At 37.2% G+C, this 17,966-nt stretch overlaps 2 pseudogenes; both read right to left on the bottom strand.

Moving 5' to 3' along the window:
• Nucleotides 1-3,418: 3,418 nt before the first annotated feature.
• On the bottom strand, nt 3,419-4,257 carry LOC101436923 (olfactory receptor 9G19-like; annotated as a pseudogene).
• A 12,220-nt stretch (nt 4,258-16,477) lies between these two features.
• Nucleotides 16,478-17,408, bottom strand: LOC105745266 (olfactory receptor 9G4-like; annotated as a pseudogene).
• Nucleotides 17,409-17,966: the final 558 nt, after the last annotated feature.

The raw sequence follows: 17,966 nt of genomic DNA, 5'->3' as shown, positions 1-17,966 counted from the left end.
TCTTTGGAAATATTATATCCCTCTTGAACATAATAATTATATTGGCAAATGAAATATCATCCCCTGATAACCTGGGAAGGGCCGGTAAGAGTCAAAAAGCATGTTACATTTTTGGCCCTCTTGATTTCTGCACTAAGTAACTGAATATATGATGGCCCCACTGCAAATATAAGAATATATTAGCAATTTGAGATGAGGACCAAATACATCATTCGATGGTGCCCTATGTCACAAGGGAAGATATGGCTGTCTGAGAATGAGAGTATCTGAGCATGCAAGTGGCTGTGTGTTTTGTATGTTTGTGTGTGTGTGTGTCTGAGAGCCAAGCCACAACCTGTAGTTCCATTACTAATGTCAACTGAGAACACAGAGAGGCTTGACTGTTTGAAGCTGTGTGGATCTGAGAAAATACTGGTCTTAAAGCTAATCCACCCCTGTATACATAAACCAACAGCTGATGGGATTTTTGCTTAGATTCAATTAAGGAACCTTTCTTTTGATTACAGTAGAGCATGATCCAGTGTGGGTTTTACACCTCTGACTGGATTCCTTTATAAACTGAGGAATAAAAATTGGTTAGACACAGAAAAAAGCTTCAGAAACAGGAACCCACTAAGCAGAGAGAATGCCTCAAGAGCAAAAAAGCTGAAAGCAACGTGGACCAGTGGAAAAGGAAGGGACCAGTCGAAGTGTCATTGTGCCCTACAATTTAGCAAAAGTCCAGGATCACTGTCAGCCAATCTTCAGGGGGAGAGCTTCACCTCATGACTTCATATGGACATTTTTCTCAGCCTCAGATTTGTAAACTTAAAAATTAATCCCATTGCAAAAGCCAACTCATTGCATTGTTAGCCTTTACCAAACTGAAAAGAGGCCACAACACTTTTCTATCCTTAATTCTAGGTACATACACTTGGATAGAAAGGCAATTTCCTGGAAATATCACTCTTTTATCTATCCTCTGATTTTCTGGACTGCTTTTGCTGCATATGACATATGTATTTCATCAACAGTCCTTTAGGACTCCTTCCACACAGTATCGCAGAACAGTTTACCTCGGTTTCCAAAGACTATAATAATTGATTAGCAGTTTGATAACAATACATTATTTAGGATATGATGAAATAAGGAGTGTTTTATTAAAAATTGACTTATGGATATATCAAAGCATAAATATTAAATGTTTCTGACCCTAGAAACTTTTGAAATTGTGCTAATTTTATTTTCTATAATATATCATGTAGAACATAATGTTGTTCCTTGCCATATGCTATTTGCTCTGACCATACTGTCCTTCCTTGTCTCGTCCTTCCACAAACTCTAATCTATCCTTGGAAACTAATAACAGGAAGTCTTTTTTGTTGGCACAACCTCATGTTTTATATTTTAAAATTCTGTTACAAGTAAGAAATATGATGCATCCCATTAAAATTTCAGTCTCAGATGATATACTTTTGCCCATGATTTGTTAATTTTGAGAGGAAAAACATATGTTGCTGGTAGCTCATACTTACCAAAGTAAAGATACTTGTTCTCTCATGAACACCTAAAAAAATCTGTTAACTTTACATAATGGTTTGGGGATACCTTTGAGAAATCAGAATTTATCACTTTGCCCTCTTGATTAATTCACTATGAATGACATGATTCAAAACAAGTCAGTAAAAACATCTAATTCTAACAATGATTCCATAACTACTTGTACTATTTCCATTTTCTCATTTCCATGTTAAAAATACATAGAGATGGTAAGCGGATTTGGCCCAGTGGATAGGGCATCCACCTACCACAAGGGAGGTCCGCGGTTCTAACCCTGGGCTTCCTTGACTTGTGTGGAGCTGGCCCATGTGCAGTGCTGATGCACACAAGGAGTGCTGTGCCACACAGGGGTTTCCCTGCATAGGGAAGCCCCATGCACAAAGAGTGTGCCCCATAAGGAGAGATGCCCAATGAGAAAGAAAGTGCAGCCTGCCCAAGAATGGCACCGCACACATGGAGAGCTGACACAAGATGATACAACAAAAAGAAACACAGATTCCCAGTGCTGCTGATAAGGATAGAAGCGGTCACAGAAGAACAAACAGCAAATGGACACAAAGAGCAGATAACTGGGGGGGGGGGGGGAATAAATAAATTTAAAAAAATACATAGAAGTACTCTTGATTTTTAAGTTCACAACTTTTACTTCACATTTATTGTTTATGTATGTCCTTGTATGAATGCTATACTTCAATAAAATTTTATTAAAAATACTTATGGACAACTTATAAATTATCAAGTAAAAGTAAAAATGAATCTGTTTTTTTTTTTAATATCTCAAAATATAAACAGTTGTATTAGTTAGCCAAAGGGGTGCTGATGCAAAATGTCAGAAATCTGTTGGCTTTTATAAAGGGTATTTATTTGTGGTAGAAGATTGCTTTTACCATGCCATAAAGCATAAGTCACTTCCCTCACCAAAGTTTGTTGCCATGTGTTGGAGTAAGATGGCTGCCAATGTCTGCCAAGGGTTGAGGCTTCCTGGGTTCCTCTCTTCCAAGGGTTCATTTCTCTCCAGTCTCATCTCCTCTGGTCAGTTCCACAAGGTCAACTGTAGAGTTTGAGGCTCTGTAGGCTTTGCCTCTCTCCACAAGGGCAGCTATAGACTATCAGGTGACTGGCTCTTGTCTCTCACCCTTGGGCTTGATTCTCTCTGGGCTCAGCTGCTCTACTACTCTGTGTGCTTATTTCCTGGGGTCCAGCTCAAAACCCCAACATCAATACTCCAATTAACTCCTTAGCTCTGCCATGTAGTTTTATCTGTGAATCCCCACCCACCAAGGGCACAGGGAGTCAACATGCTATTGATGTAGCCCAATCAAAGCCCTAATCATAACTGAATCATGCCCAGGTAAAGACCAGTTTACAAACATAATCCAATATCTATTTTTGGAATTCATAAACCATACCAAATGATACACAGTTTTATAGACTCTTTCCTAAGCAAACAGCAGTTTTCCAAGAGCCACAGCCCTATTTATACAACAATATTTTAAAGATATACTCAAATACATTAGTACACAGGTTAAAAAGACAAAAGCAAATTGGTTTCCACATTATCTAATGATTGCCTGTTTTCCTGTTTATTTCTGAGAGTTACAGATGATTACATGACATGGAGGATAATTTGTAAAAAAAAAAAAAAAAAAAAAGCCACTGTTTACTGAGTATTTTCATTTAAGAAACTTGGGCTCTATCCAGCATTTTCTTTTTTTTTTCTTTTTTTTTTTTTATATTACATTCAAAAAATATGAGGTCCCCATATACCCCCCACTCCCTTCATCCCACTCCTCCCCCCATAACAACAATCTCCTCCATCATCATGAAACATTCATTGCATTTGGTGAATTTTCTTCAGAGCATTTTTAACATCTTTATTTTATAAGCTATAGATTAGAGAATTCAACATGGAAATCACCACAGTATAGAATACAGGCACCACTTTATCCTGTTCAAGGGCATAGCTAGTGCTTGGTCTGGAGTAAGTGAAGATAATTGAATGATAGTAGAAGGTGACAGCTGTTACAAGAGAGCAACACGTGGAAAAAGCCCTCAGATGGCCTTGGTTAGAGCGAATGTTCAAAATGGCAGCAATGATGAAGAGATAGGAGTCAAGAATAAGGATGAACGGAGCAATGATATTGGAGACTAGTGTGAAATAGAGCATAGCCCGGTAGCTCTCCTTCATTTCACATGCCAACTTTAGAAGAGGAGGCAGATCACAGAAGAAACCATCGATGATATTGTTGCCACAGAAACTCAGGCTAATTGTCTTGCTGGTGATGATTGTTAAGTTAATAAAGCCACCAAAGTATGAAACTGCAACAAGACTGGCACATAATTTTGGGGACATTGCTTGGGAATAAAGCAGGGGTTTGGAGATTGCCACATAGCAGTCATAAACCATGACAGCCAACAAGTAACACTCACTAAAATCGAGCCCAGCAGCAAAGAAGAATTGAGCCAAGCAGCCAGCAAAGGAAATGCTTTTGTCTTCAGAAATGCAGATCATCAGAATTTTGGGGCAAAGACAGAAGAATACCAGAGGTCCAGGAATAAAGAAATACATGGGGTGTGGAGGTGAGAATCACAATAGATCAGAGAAATTAGGGTGAGGTTCCCCAAGAGACAGAAGAGATAAATTGTGAGGAAGATTTTAAAAAGTACTCTCTTCAACTGCAAGTCAGCTGTGACCCCTAAACGAATGAACTCCTTCATTTTGGTGAAATTTTTCTCATCCATTGATTTTGGATTTCTGTAGTCTTTTTTCTTTAAAAAGACCAAAGATTATGTTACAACTTAATAAAACAGCATACCCCTAATCCCATCATTTGCCAATTTAGAGCTTTAAAAAATGCAAGCAACACTCTTATATAGCTCTTGGTGAGAAATACCCATGCCCATACGCCATTCCTTTTTGAATAGCTGGGAAGCCACTTCTCTGCTGCTGTCTTAAAATTTCAATTATGGTACCCACTTATATTTTCAATCTAATTTGTCCTCATTTTATAGGGAGAATGGGATGTCTGTGTTCACTTTTGCTTGTGCTTTGGTGTTTAAGTTCTGAAAATGGTATAGAAAAGAGAATTTGAAAGGTGCTATGATGACTCTTCCCATTGTCTTTCTCCAGACATTTACACAAAGGAGCAAAATTTATTTTGCTAACTATATTTCAGAATCTCCTCAGAAATGCACTAAACTATAATTTCTTTGAAAGCAATTATTATATTTTATTCAACTTCACCCCCCCCCAAACCAAGCACAAAGGTTGGAATGAAATAGAAAATGTGAATTTAGTGAATAAAATAATAGATTTATTTAGATAATTGGAATTTTTGATCATCACTCAGTGTATGATCCTTAAATAATCCCTGGATAAAAGTAGGAAAATATAAACTAACAGATAAATGTTTTCATAATATTGACTGAATTTTCTATGCAATTAAGAGCTAAAAATCCCTGGCTTAATGAATACTTGTAGAAAATGATGGACCACTGAGAATCCTTCTTCTTAGAGGTAAAAACAAGAGACTGGAATGTTGCTGTCACTGAGGGAATTGTTATCTCTGTGTGATAATCCAGAGGATTCCTACCACAGACCACAATCAAAGAAAAGTAAAAGTTGTGATTGCCAGGGTTCTCCATTGGCAGAGGACCCAACATTTGTGCTATAATTACATGGCTTAAAACTAGAGAAAAAATCACTTGACCATTATGTCAGCAATGGACCTAAAACTGTACCAGAAAAATAAAGAATGCTTTCTTAGAAAGGCTCCTATTTGATTAGAGACAATTTCTTTTCACTAGAATAGGAAGACTCTACATAAATTTTATATTTTTAAAACAAAGTTTTGTCATAATTATGTTAAAGTAAAAGTTCTTCATAATAACTTAAAGACAATTGGAATTAGTCACATTTTAGCTTCCTTCATAATGTAAGGCTGTTGAGTGCTAAGTTCATTTTTAAAAAATGTATTCCTGGAAGCAGCCAAATGCAGAGAATAAGGAGATCTGGGTTTTGATCTCAGTTATCCAATGACAAGTTTAAAAGTAATCTCCTTAACTCTATTGGCTCTTTTGCCTTTCTTAAGTTAATAAGACTTTATGAGTTCAAATGAGATCATAGATGTGAGAATAAGCTTTGAAAAATTAGAATTTTTAAAGTGGATACTGTGTTTTCAACAACAATATAACTTCATCTCAGAAATTCTTCTCTCAGATATATTTGCATTGGCTCCCAAGAATTTCCAATTTTACCCATGTTTGACTCCCAGAATTTCATGTCTTTTTCATGTAGAAATTGCTCATTCATTTTCATTGGCCTTTTATGTATGTTGAGCTGTTGGAGATTTGGACCCAAAGGTTATCGGGAATGAAAGAAACAGGAAAGGGGGAGGAACAAGCGAGAGAGCTGGGATCAGGGGGTCTGTGAGTAATAACTCCTCAGACAAATTTATTGTTTAGAAGGGGCTCTCTATATACCCCAGTCTATATGACAACAAGCAGCAACACATAGCCTACATGACAACAAGCAGCAACATGCATTAACCATCAGCATTACCCATAGTCTAAGGAATTTTTAAAAACCTTATCTCAAGGTACAAAGTCTAAGTGTTCTATTAACTACAAAAGGTATGTGCTCATTTTTTCTTTCAGCCTTTAACAGCTTCATCGATTTGCCCGGAATTCTTATTTACCGCATTCCTTAGGTTGCAAGCATAGCCATGAGACAGCACGTCTCTCCTTGTGAGGCTACTGTGCCTCAGTTTCCAACATTGAGCAATTGCTGACCTTTTTTGCAAAGAACTGGGACTGAAAATTGCAAGAGACAGTACTTCCCTAACATTTCTTGTTTTCTTATCTAGTTATCAAGGTATAAAATAAATATATACAAATGTATATTTATATGAATACATGTATCAAAACATTTGCACATAAAGTGGTTTTAACGTGGTTACTCTGAGATATAAAATACAATAGCATGAATTAAGAAAGTGTGAACAGGAAAAACAAGAACAAGACATAAAAATAGAAACCAAGATGAAATCCATCACACCCCAAGTTCAAACCATGGCTCTGGGTGGACCCCAAATGATCTGAAACATTCCACAACTCTGTTTAATCAATTGAGAGTGTCCATAAGACAATCAAGTCCCATATTTGGAAATATATTGACTTTCTTGATAATAACTTCAAAAGTCATTTCTCCAGATTTCTTCTGAGAAAGAGTGAAATATAATGCATAATTAATAGTTTCCTACACCTTTTTTTTTAAAGATTTATTTATTTATTTCCCCCCCTCCTCCAGTTGTCTGCTCTCTGTGTCTGTTTGCTGCGTCTAGTTTCTTTGTCCGCTTCTGTTGTCGTCAGCGGCATGGGAAGTGTGGGCAGCGCCATTCCTGGGCAGGCTGCACCTTGTTTCGTACTGGGCGGCTCTCCCCACAGGGCACACTCCCTGCGCATGGGGCTCCCCCATGCAGGGGACACCCCTGCATGGCAGGGCACACCCCTGCGTGGCAGGGCACTCCCTGTGCACATCAGCACTGCGCATGGGCCAGCTCCACATGGGCCAAGGAGGCCCGGGGTTTGAACCGGGGACCTCCCATGTGGCAGACGGATGCCCTAACCACTGGGCCAAGTCCGTTTCCCTATATATTCTTATCTGTATAGAAACAAAGGATAGTTTTCTTGAGACACATTTACTTTCCATTATTTCATAGATATAAAGTTGGTCACATGCCTTGTTGGATTTGAAGAGTGCTGGAAAACTCTCTTCACAAAACAATACAATCTTGCCTTCCCATCTACCAAAAATCTTTCTTCACTACTAGGCTCCCTAAGAAGTAGCTACTTCTTGGAATGGTCACAAGAAAAGGAGCTATCTCAATGAGATTCCTAAACCCTTTCAAGACTTAACGCACTTATTGTCTGAGACATTCCCTTTGGTACTTTAGTCAGATATTCTTTGAATTGTATGTTAATTTTAGCTCTTTGGTATTATACTAAATGGTATGTGATTTCACTCCCCTTTTTAGGGATGTAGAAAAAGAAATATTTTAATATTCATTAAAGTTTGATGCAATTCAAGTTTTCTACATTGGAATCTACCCAAGAGGCTAACACAGTCCCTACAAGGTAAGAGCAGAGGCAAGAGCAGGCTACAGATTGTTTATGAGAATAAAAATATCCATTAAATTCATGCCAAATGTCATCTAATTCTCTGTTTCACTGACCAAGGAAAGAAGGCCTGAAGAGAGGACATTCTGGACACTTTAACTTTCTTTATCAAATATGGTTTTAGGAAAAAAATCTTATTTTATTTCAAATAGACAATACACATTATTAACTGATTACATTAAGAATCTTTCCTGTGTTTTGCCTATATTGTGATTGACAGTACTTTTTCCTCTAGCTGATTAAACATGATGCTTATTGTCATGAATGTGAATTTGGGTGAAGTCCAGAATATCGCACCTTACCTTAGAATAGAAAGTGCCCTCTACTCACAACAAGCTTCCTTTTTCCAACGGTAAAATCCTGGGAAAACATATAAGATTGAACATCCCTTTGGGGTATGCTGTTAAATGTAAAAAGTACTGTTCTGGTGCCAAGTGACCAATTATGATGCTCACTTATCTTTCTGGAATGAAGTAGAGAGAGATCATTCATCAGGAATATAATGGTCAAATTAACTTAAAAAAATCTATTTAATTTGTGAGTGTTATTTATGCTTTTACATAAAAAGAAACTGGCAGAAAATAATAACCTAACAGGATAAAGCCCACATAACAGATTCTCAAGATTTATTTGTGGTTCATAATGATATGATAATTGTAATGAAGAGGCAAAGACCATGGCAATTCAGTCCTGAGACATGTTGAAATTCAAGTGATAAAATTGTCCCATTTTTCAAATGATGAAAAAGAGATGAATTTATTGATTACCACAAAGTCCAATGGTTACTGGAAATGTTATTTACATCAGACCATTACTACATTTATTCATTCAAAATATGCAATATTTATCAAGCACCTCTTATACGAAAGATGAGTAAAATGTTGAAGAACATTAAGCAATTATACAAAGTAAAGATTTAGTTTAGCTTAGTAAGGGTTAAGAGACAATGTCAGGACAGAGGTTTTTTAAGTATGAGTCCTAGGTCTATAATTCACTATTGCATGGCTAAGATAAATACATTTAAACTTACCAAGTCCTCAGTTTTCAATATCAACTAAAAACATCAAAAGACAAGCAAAACCAAAATAATATAAAGAAAATTGAAGAGAGAGAGATAGTTTGTCCTTGTGTAGCTTACAGCCTCAGGACAGAGAAAGTCAAATAATTACACTAATCTGTAATTATACATTATAACTGCTGCAAGGAAAATTATACGATGACACAGAGAGTATTAGAAGGGCTGAAATAGTGAGGGATCTTAGGGAGCATTTACCTGAGATAATATTTAGCCAAAGAACTGAAGGATAATAATAGAGGCTGACTAATCAAAGAGGGTGATAAGGGTGGAAAGGCAGATTCAGGGAACATACAAAGCAGTCCTGTAGTGGCTGTATCAAGTGTTAACTTCCAATGTGAGAAAAGGCATTGTGTATTCAAAGAAAAAGCAAAGGAAGTCCATATGGTAATAGAATAATTTTATTTTCTATTTCTATAATTGTATTTCACTGGGTAACTGTAGGTGCTTTTGGCCCACACAAACAGAATAGTCAGACACCTGTAACTCTATTCCCACCCCAAAGTAGGACAGGAGGGGAGCTGCATTTCCTTGGCTTTTCTGGGTAACAGTAGGCACTTTTGACCTACACAGTCTGGACTGGTGAGTATTATGAATCCACCCCCAAATCCCAATAGAAAAGGAGGGGCCTAGTGATTCCACAGCCTTTCTGGGCAACAGCAGGCACTTTTGGCCTGCACAGACTGGATTGTTGTATACTGTGGATCCACCCCAACCCGCAAAAGGAAAGGAAGGGTCTGGTATCTATCCAGACTCATATTAGATGCAAGGATACCAATAGATTGAAAGGGAAAAGTTGGAAAAAGATACTCCATGCATGCAGTAACAAAAAAAAAAAAAAAAAAAAAAAGTTGGGGTAGCTATATTTATATCAGATGAAATAGACATTAAAAACAAAATTATTAGATATAAGGAAGGACATTACATATTAATAAAAGGGATGATTTATAAGGAAGAAATAACAATCTCAAATGTATATGCACCTAACCAGTATGCCCCAAGATACATGAGGCAAACACTGGCAAAACTGAAGAGAGAAATAGACATCTCTACAATAACAGTTGGAGATTTCAATACACTGTTCTCAGCATTGGATAGCACACCTGGGCAAAGGATCAATAAAGAAACAGAGAGCTTGAAAAATATGATAAGGGGATTAAGCCTAATAGAAATATACAGAACATTGCACCCGAAAACAGTAAGATATACATTTTTTTTTTTCAAATGCTCATGGATATTTCTCCAAGATAGACCATATTTTGGGTAACAAAGCAGATATCAATAAATTCAACAAGATTGATATTATATAAAGCACTTTCTCTGATCATAATGGATAAAGTAGGAAATCAACAAGAGGCAGAAAAAGGGAAAAATATCATATATGGAGATTAAACAACACACTCAAACAATCAGTGGGTGAAAGAAAAAAAAATTCAAGAGAAATCAATAAATATCTTGAGACTATTGGCAATGAGAACATATCTGAACCTATGGGATGCAGGGAAGGCAGTGATGGCAGGGAAATTTATAGCCCTCAATGTTTACATTAAAATCAAGAAAGAGATAAAATCAATGACCGAACTACACAACTGGAGGAACTAGAAAAATAACAACAAACTAATTCCAAAGCAAGTAGAAGGAATGAAATAAAAAGATCACAGCAGAAATAAATGAAATTGAGAAAAAAAAAAAGTTTGTTCTTCAAGAAGATGAACAAAATTGACAAACCTATCTAAGAAAAAGAGAGAAATGATGCAGATAAATGAAATAGAAAAGGAAATTGGAAACATTTCTACTGACCTCACAGAAATAAGAGAGATCATAAAAGGAGACTGTGAACACATTTATACCAAAAAACTAGACAATGTAGATAAAATGGAAAAATTCCTGGAAATGTAAAACCTACATTGACCCTAGAAGAAATAGAAGACCTCGACAAACTAATCACAAGAAAAGAGATTGAAACAATCCTCAAACAACTCCCCAAAATGAAAAACCCAGGAACAGATGGTTTCACAGATGAGTTCTACCAAGCATTCAAAGAAGATTTAATATCAATCTTACTCAAGCTCTTCCAAAATATTGAACAAGAAGGAACATTACTAAACTCATTCTATGAAGCCATTATCACCCTAATACCAAAGCCAGATGGAAACATTACAAAAAGGTAAAATTACAGACCCATTTCTCTGGTAAATACAAATGCAAAAATCCTCAGTAAAATGCTTGCTGATCAAATACAACACATTGGAGAGTTGTTTGTCATGATCAGGTGGGTTTTGTACCAAGTATGCAGGGTGGTTTGGCATGGACGAATGAATCAGCATAATGCACCACATTAATAAATCAAAGAAGAAAAATTGCATGATCTTATTGTTTGGCACAGAAAGAGCATTTGACAGAGCACAGCATTTTTTCTTGATAAAATTACTACAAAGGATAGGGATTGAGAGTGGCTTTCTCAGCATGATAAAGATATACATGGGAGGCCCACAGCTGGCACTGTACTCGATGGTGGAAGATTAAAAGCTTTCACATTGAGACCAGGGACAGGGCAGAGATGCCCCCTATCACAACTATGTTCTGTATGGTGCTGGAGGTTCTGGCTGGAGCAATCAGACAATAGGAAGAAGTAAGGAGCATCCAAGTTGAAAAGGAGAGGTGAAACTTTGCTGTTTTCAGATGATGTGGTCCTGTATCGAGAAAGTCTTGAAGGACCTACAAGTTTGCCAGAGCTAATGGGCTATTTGGGTAGGGTGTCAGGACACAAGATCAATGTGCAAAAATCAGTGGCATTTCTATACAATTGTAATGCACAATCTGGGGAGGAGGTCAGGGAAGGAATTCCATTTACAGTGGTGGCTGAAAAAGTTAAGTATTTAGGAATGGGCTTAACCAAGGATGAGAGTGACGTGTATTCATAGGGCTATGGTGCATTGCTAAGGGAAGTCAGGGGTGATCTAGATAATTGGAAGAATTTTCCATGCTCATGGATTGGAAAACTGGGAATCATTGAGATGTTAGTTCTACCAAGGTTGATAAACAGATTTAGTGCAGTTCTGAAGTGAATTCCAATAACATTTTTAAACAAATGGAGAACACAATTGTGAGTGGTGGGAGGCCCTGAATAGCCAGAAACATCTTAAAAAGGAAAAGTGATTTTGGAGGACTCTCAATTCTGAACTTTGGAATATGTTGCCTGGCTACAGTGGTAAAAACAACATGGTATTGGCACAGGGATGGAGACATATAACAAAGGGGCTGAACTGATGGTTCAGAGACAGACCCTTATATCTACAGTCAGGTGAACTTTGACATCTGAGGCAGAACATTCTATTTAACAGATGTACTAGGAGAGTGGGATATCCATGGCTGGGGAAAAGATGGAAGTCCCCTATCTTACACCTTGTACAGGAATTGACTCAGAATTGATCAAAGACCTAAATATAAAAGCAAGAACCATAGGGATCCTGGAGGAGAATATAGGGAGGCATCTTCAAGACCTGGTGGTAGGTGGTGGATTCCTGAACTTTACACCAAAGGCAAGAGCAACAAGAGAGGACATGGATGGATGGGACCTCCTCAAACTCCAACACTTCTGTGATCCAAGGGACTTTGTCAAGGGGGGGCAGTCCATTCAATGGGAGAGAATGTTTGGAGACCACATGTCCAGTGGAGGTTTGGTTTCCATTCTGTACAGAGATCATACAATTCAACAATAAAAAAGCAGGCCATCCAATCAAAAAATGGGCAAAAAATCTAAAAACATTTCTCCAGGGAGGGGGTACAAATGGCTAAAAAGTACATGAAAGAATGTTCCATATCACTAGCTATTAGAGAAATGCAAATCAAACAACAATGAGAAGAATGAACACATGGATTAAAGTCTAGACTATAGGCTATTAAGAGATAGGAGGAAGGTTGAGGACTACTGATACTTAATGTATGTAGAAGTTTTAATTAACTTGACTGTAAAAGTGTGGATATATAGAGAGTTGATTTTAACACATTATAGTGAGTAGCAGATGGTTTATAGATGAGATTGTGGCTGAAGGGGCTCGTCTGGGGAGGTAGATGTCAATTGAAAGAAAGCTAGAGAAAAATCTAGGGGCTGAATAACACAGTGAACCCAGAGATGGATGAGAATTGTGGTTGGTGGTACAAATGCAAGAGTATCCTTCTGTGAACTAGAGTGGACGTACATCACTATTTCAGGGTAATGTGAAGAATGGGAAAAATACAATTGGTGTGACCAATGAACTGTGGCTAACAGCAATGCTATAACGTTCTTGCATCAATGCCAAAGGTGTACTGTGTCAATAATGGGGGGTATGGAAAAAGAGTACCAAGTGTATGCTATGGACTGTGGTTGGTAATAAGAGTCTGATGATATTATCTCATAATCTGTAACAAATGTTCCATCATGTTGTATTGTGTTGGTGAAGGCATGTTGTATGGGAATTCTACACATGTGCATGATTGTTTTGTAAGCTCACAACCTCTGTAATAAAAATATATTTTTAAAAATAAGGTTGGGGGAAAAATACACCAAATGTAAGATATGAACTACAGTTAGTAGTAATATTTTGATGATGCTTTTACATAGTTTGTAGAAAATGTATCACAAAAATACAAGATGCTGGTGAAGGGGTAATGTACGGGACCCCTGTTTGATGATATGCATGTTTGCTTTGTTTTTTAAGTTCACAACCTTTTTTATATACTTATTGCTTAGGTATGTTCATGTATGAATGATATACTTCAACAAAGAAAACATTTTAAAAATCCATGGAACTAAACTAAACAAACAGTGAATGCTAAGGAAAAACATGGAAGTTAGCTAATAGCACAGGTATAAAACTAATTTCATCAATTATTACAAACGTATCATACCAATGCAGTGTTAATCATAGGGTGATATAAAGGAATCTGGGAATCCTGAATTTTCTGCATAACTGTTCTGTAAACCCACAACCTCTCAAAAAAGAAAGTCTAGACTGACTGGATCATGAAAAGATTAATAAGGCAGCACTAATTAAGCTGCTGGAGTGGTTAGGATCAGACAAAATATAGACTGGTTAGCCCATATTAATGATTTTGGAGTATGTCTACAGTAGGATGCCTCTGAAGACTTAATCCTTTTAATCAGTAAGTCAGAATTGGAAATGAAGCTATCTGGGAAGAATCTGTGGAAAATCTTATTGTCTGACAGCTTGGACCCCTGTTTCCTGCATGCAAAACCAAGCTTTTTGGTGATCTGTATGAATGGAACCACTACCAGCCTGAACTAAAAGGGACAAAGAATGGAGACCTTGAAGAAAAAAAAAAATTATTTCAAAATCAGACCATGGAAGCTGAAGTCTGGGCTAAAAACATTTTCTCAGGCCTGGAATGGGACCCCACCCATGTGCATAGAAAGGTTAAGTATGCCCCATCACTTGAAGAGGTGAACCTTACATCTTGTAGTTCAGATAAAGTGCTGCTACCCCAGACTTCAGAGAGGGTAGAGCATAGTACCTGGGACCCGTAAGAGTTTGGCCATCACCCCACTTTTCTGAGGGGTTTCAGCCTGTGTCACAGTAATTGGGGAGAGTCTGGTCTTTACCCCAATGTTCTTGGGAGGGTGGGTCTAGAGTTCATCACCCACCCAGATGCTTAATGAGGATGGAACCGAGACATTAGCAAGTCCTTAGAAAGTGTAGGACGTCCAATCCATCAATCACCAAGGACAAGAATCTATGGCTCTCTAGATGACTCTTATATCTTGAAATCATGGAGCATGCCATACAAGTTTTTGGAACTGTTTGGGACCTGTGATCTCAGTTTTCCTTTCATTTGTACCTATGGCAATGGGAATATTTATTCTATGACTGTTGCTCCTTTGTATATTGGAAGTAGATAACTTGTTTTATAAGTTTCATAGGTCCACAGCCTGAGGGGAATTTTGCCTCAAGACAGACACACCTATAAATGATTTTGATGGGACTTTATTTAATACTGTCACTGAAATGATTTATAACATTTTGAATTATTATGATGGAATGAATGTATTTTGCCTGTAGAAAGAACATTTGTTCTTAGGCTCTAGAAGATAGAATCTGGTAGTCAGAATCTTTTGTGGTCTCCCAAAAACATTACTATTAAATTAGTCCATTCCTGTGGATGTAAATATATTGGGAATCTTTGATTAGATTAGATACTGGTAAGGGTCATTTGATTAGATTACTCTGGCAGGGCCTTCCCCTGGGTACATCTTAATCCTCTTATTGGAGTCCTTTATAAACTGGGATTGGTGGAGTCACAGAAAAAGAGAAATCTTGAGACACTGAGAGGCAAAGTGTGGAGGAGAAGGCAGAGATCTGCTGTCACCACCGTTTACCTTACAGAGGAGTTGAGGATCACACACAGCCATGTTCAATGAGAGACCTTCACCTGATGTGGAGATTTGGACATTTTCCTCAGTCTTGGAACTGTAAGCTTATGAGTTTGTAAATCCATATTGTAAAAGCAACTCTTACTGGTATATTGTTTTGGAAGGTTTTAGCATACTAAGACAGTGGTTTATATTTGCTGGATTGTAGGTTTCCTTTCGTTCCCCCTGTTCATATTTTCCCCTAGTGGACTATATATTGCTGTATTCCATGAGGGGCAGTACTGTGGAATGCCAATAATTGGAGGGAAAGATTAGTCTTTTCACTGATACAGATTCCTAAAAGTGACATTCTGTGTTTTCAGAATGATATATTTATATTCTTAACACTTTTAAACATTTTGCCTAATATTATATTAATGTAGAGGACAAAAGATTTAGAAACTTATTTTCTACATACTCAATTAGATATTTATGAAGGAATTTAGAGAGTATGTTGTGCCAAAATATGTTTTGAGCAATAGAAAAATAAACAATTTCTTAATCTTAATCTTTTCCTCTGGGTGTGAACCCATTGTGGATGGGAGCAATGAAATATGCTATTTTTGATAAAAGTGTGGAACAGCTAGTTGAGTTTTGCACTTAACACTATTACTGGAGGAGTTATGAAAGAAAGCCACTTGGAGGAGTAGAACTAAATGTCAACAGAGCCCGGAAGAAAGAAGAGGACATGGCCATGTGACAGGAAAACCTAACTCCAAGGTTTTCAGCACCCCAGAATGTCACCAAAACCCAGGAAGAAGCAAGATCTCCAGATTCAGAAATTGTAAGAAAAATAAGTTTATTGATTAAGCCAACCTGCTGTGTGGTACTTACCATAGCACCAGATAAACTAGGTTGGACTCCATGTAAAATAAATCTAGAATCAAATTTCCAGCAGTCTAATTATTTCACATTTTCTCTTCACCCAAAAAATATGCTTATCAAGTTTCAAAGTTAAACCACATACACATACAAAATGTTATATTCCTTTTATCTCTTCCGAAGAACTCTAAACACAAGAAAGAGGATAAATTTTGAGGAAAACCTGTGGGTAAAATACCATCCTGATGAACCTCACAAATCAGTATAATAAGTTTCAAATAGTTATGTCCCAAGGAAATAATGAAAAATAAGTTATGCTTTTTACACTTCATTGTTTATAAATAACTTGTTGAAACTATTTGAAATATTTGTTTAGATCACAAACATGCCAATAAATCATTAACTTGCAAAATGCAAAAGGAACATTTAGCAAATGATCCAAGAATGACATATTAACTTTGTGGTTTTATAATCTGTCTTGCTTTCCTGAATGCCTCTTTGATATCTTTGTTCCTCACACCATAGATGAGAAGGTTGAACAATGGGTTCAAGACAGTGTAGAACAGGGCAGCTTCTTGGTCTCTCTCCAGGGAGTAGGTAGAGCTAGGTCTTGAACACATGAAGAGCAAGGATCCATAGAAAAACATGATGGAAATCAGGTGGGAAGCACAGGTGGAGAAGACCTTCCACCTTCCAGAGGCAGAGCATATCCTCAGGATAGCCAGAAGAATGTTGAAATAAGAAATCAGGATGATAACTAGGCTGAAGAGTACTGTGAACCCCAGCATGCCTAGAAGGACTTTTTCATATATCCAGGTATCTGAACAGGGCATTTTTACCAATGGTGGTACATCACATAAGAAGTGGTCAATGATAGTTTTACCACAGAAACTCAGGCAGAAAGTGTTGGCAGTATGGACTATGGCATTTATGACCTCTTAAGTAGGCACAAGCATCAAGACCAATACAGAGAGACCTGGACATTGTACCTGAATATCCTAATGGGTTACAATTTGCCACTTGGTGGTCATAAGCCATGGCTGCTAGGCTACAACAGAGTGTAGGCTACAACACAGGAAAAGAACTAGACCCCACATCCAGCTAAGGGCATACGTTTATCTTCTGTGACACAAACTGACAGAATTTCAGGGGTATACTCAGATATGTTCCAGAAGTCCAGACAGATAGATTGCCAATGAAAAAGTACATGGGTGTGTGTAGGTGAGAATCAAACCAGATTAAGAGATCCAGAGTTAAGTTCCCTGACAATGTTACCAAGTAGAGTATCAGAAATATTACAAATAAAAGCAGTTGCAAGTGGGGATCTGTGGTGAAGCCCACCAAGATGAATTCAGTCAGTATAGTGCGATTTCCCACTTCCATGTAAACAGAGGAAAAACCTGAATAATTATGACAGAAAAAATGATTTATTGAAATGCTACTGCAAGAGGCAAGCAAAGGCATCAATTAAATCAACAATTTCTGAGAGACTTTTTTATTTCTAAATATCTAGAAATATACAATTTCAGTCTGTGATTTGAGAAGACCACTGAAATAGAAGTCAGAATCTGGATTTAAATATAGAGTTCTTTACTTATTAATCTAAAAGAGGAGCCAATCCATGTTCTCATCAGATATCTAAGTAATATGGGACTCATAAAATTTATCAATAACTCCTGAAAGCTCGTGTAATAGAGCAAAGTAGACAAACATGAAAACACCAAGCTTATGTTTAGCATATTCTGGGCACTCAAAAAAATTCAGGATCCTTCTTCATATTATTGAGAACTTCTGAGCCAGGCATTTTGGAGATATGTATATAAATACCAATATAGAGCTACTTTTCCTGCCATTATTAGTAAAAATAGCAAAAATTGTAAATTAGTCGCTATGTGCCAGTTACTCTTCTAAGTCTTATACTTAACCTACTTAATCTTCACT

Source organism: Dasypus novemcinctus, chromosome 10 (genome assembly GCF_030445035.2).
Source record: "Dasypus novemcinctus isolate mDasNov1 chromosome 10, mDasNov1.1.hap2, whole genome shotgun sequence".
NCBI lineage: Eukaryota > Metazoa > Chordata > Mammalia > Cingulata > Dasypodidae > Dasypus > Dasypus novemcinctus.
This window is presented reverse-complemented; position numbering and strand designations above follow the sequence as displayed.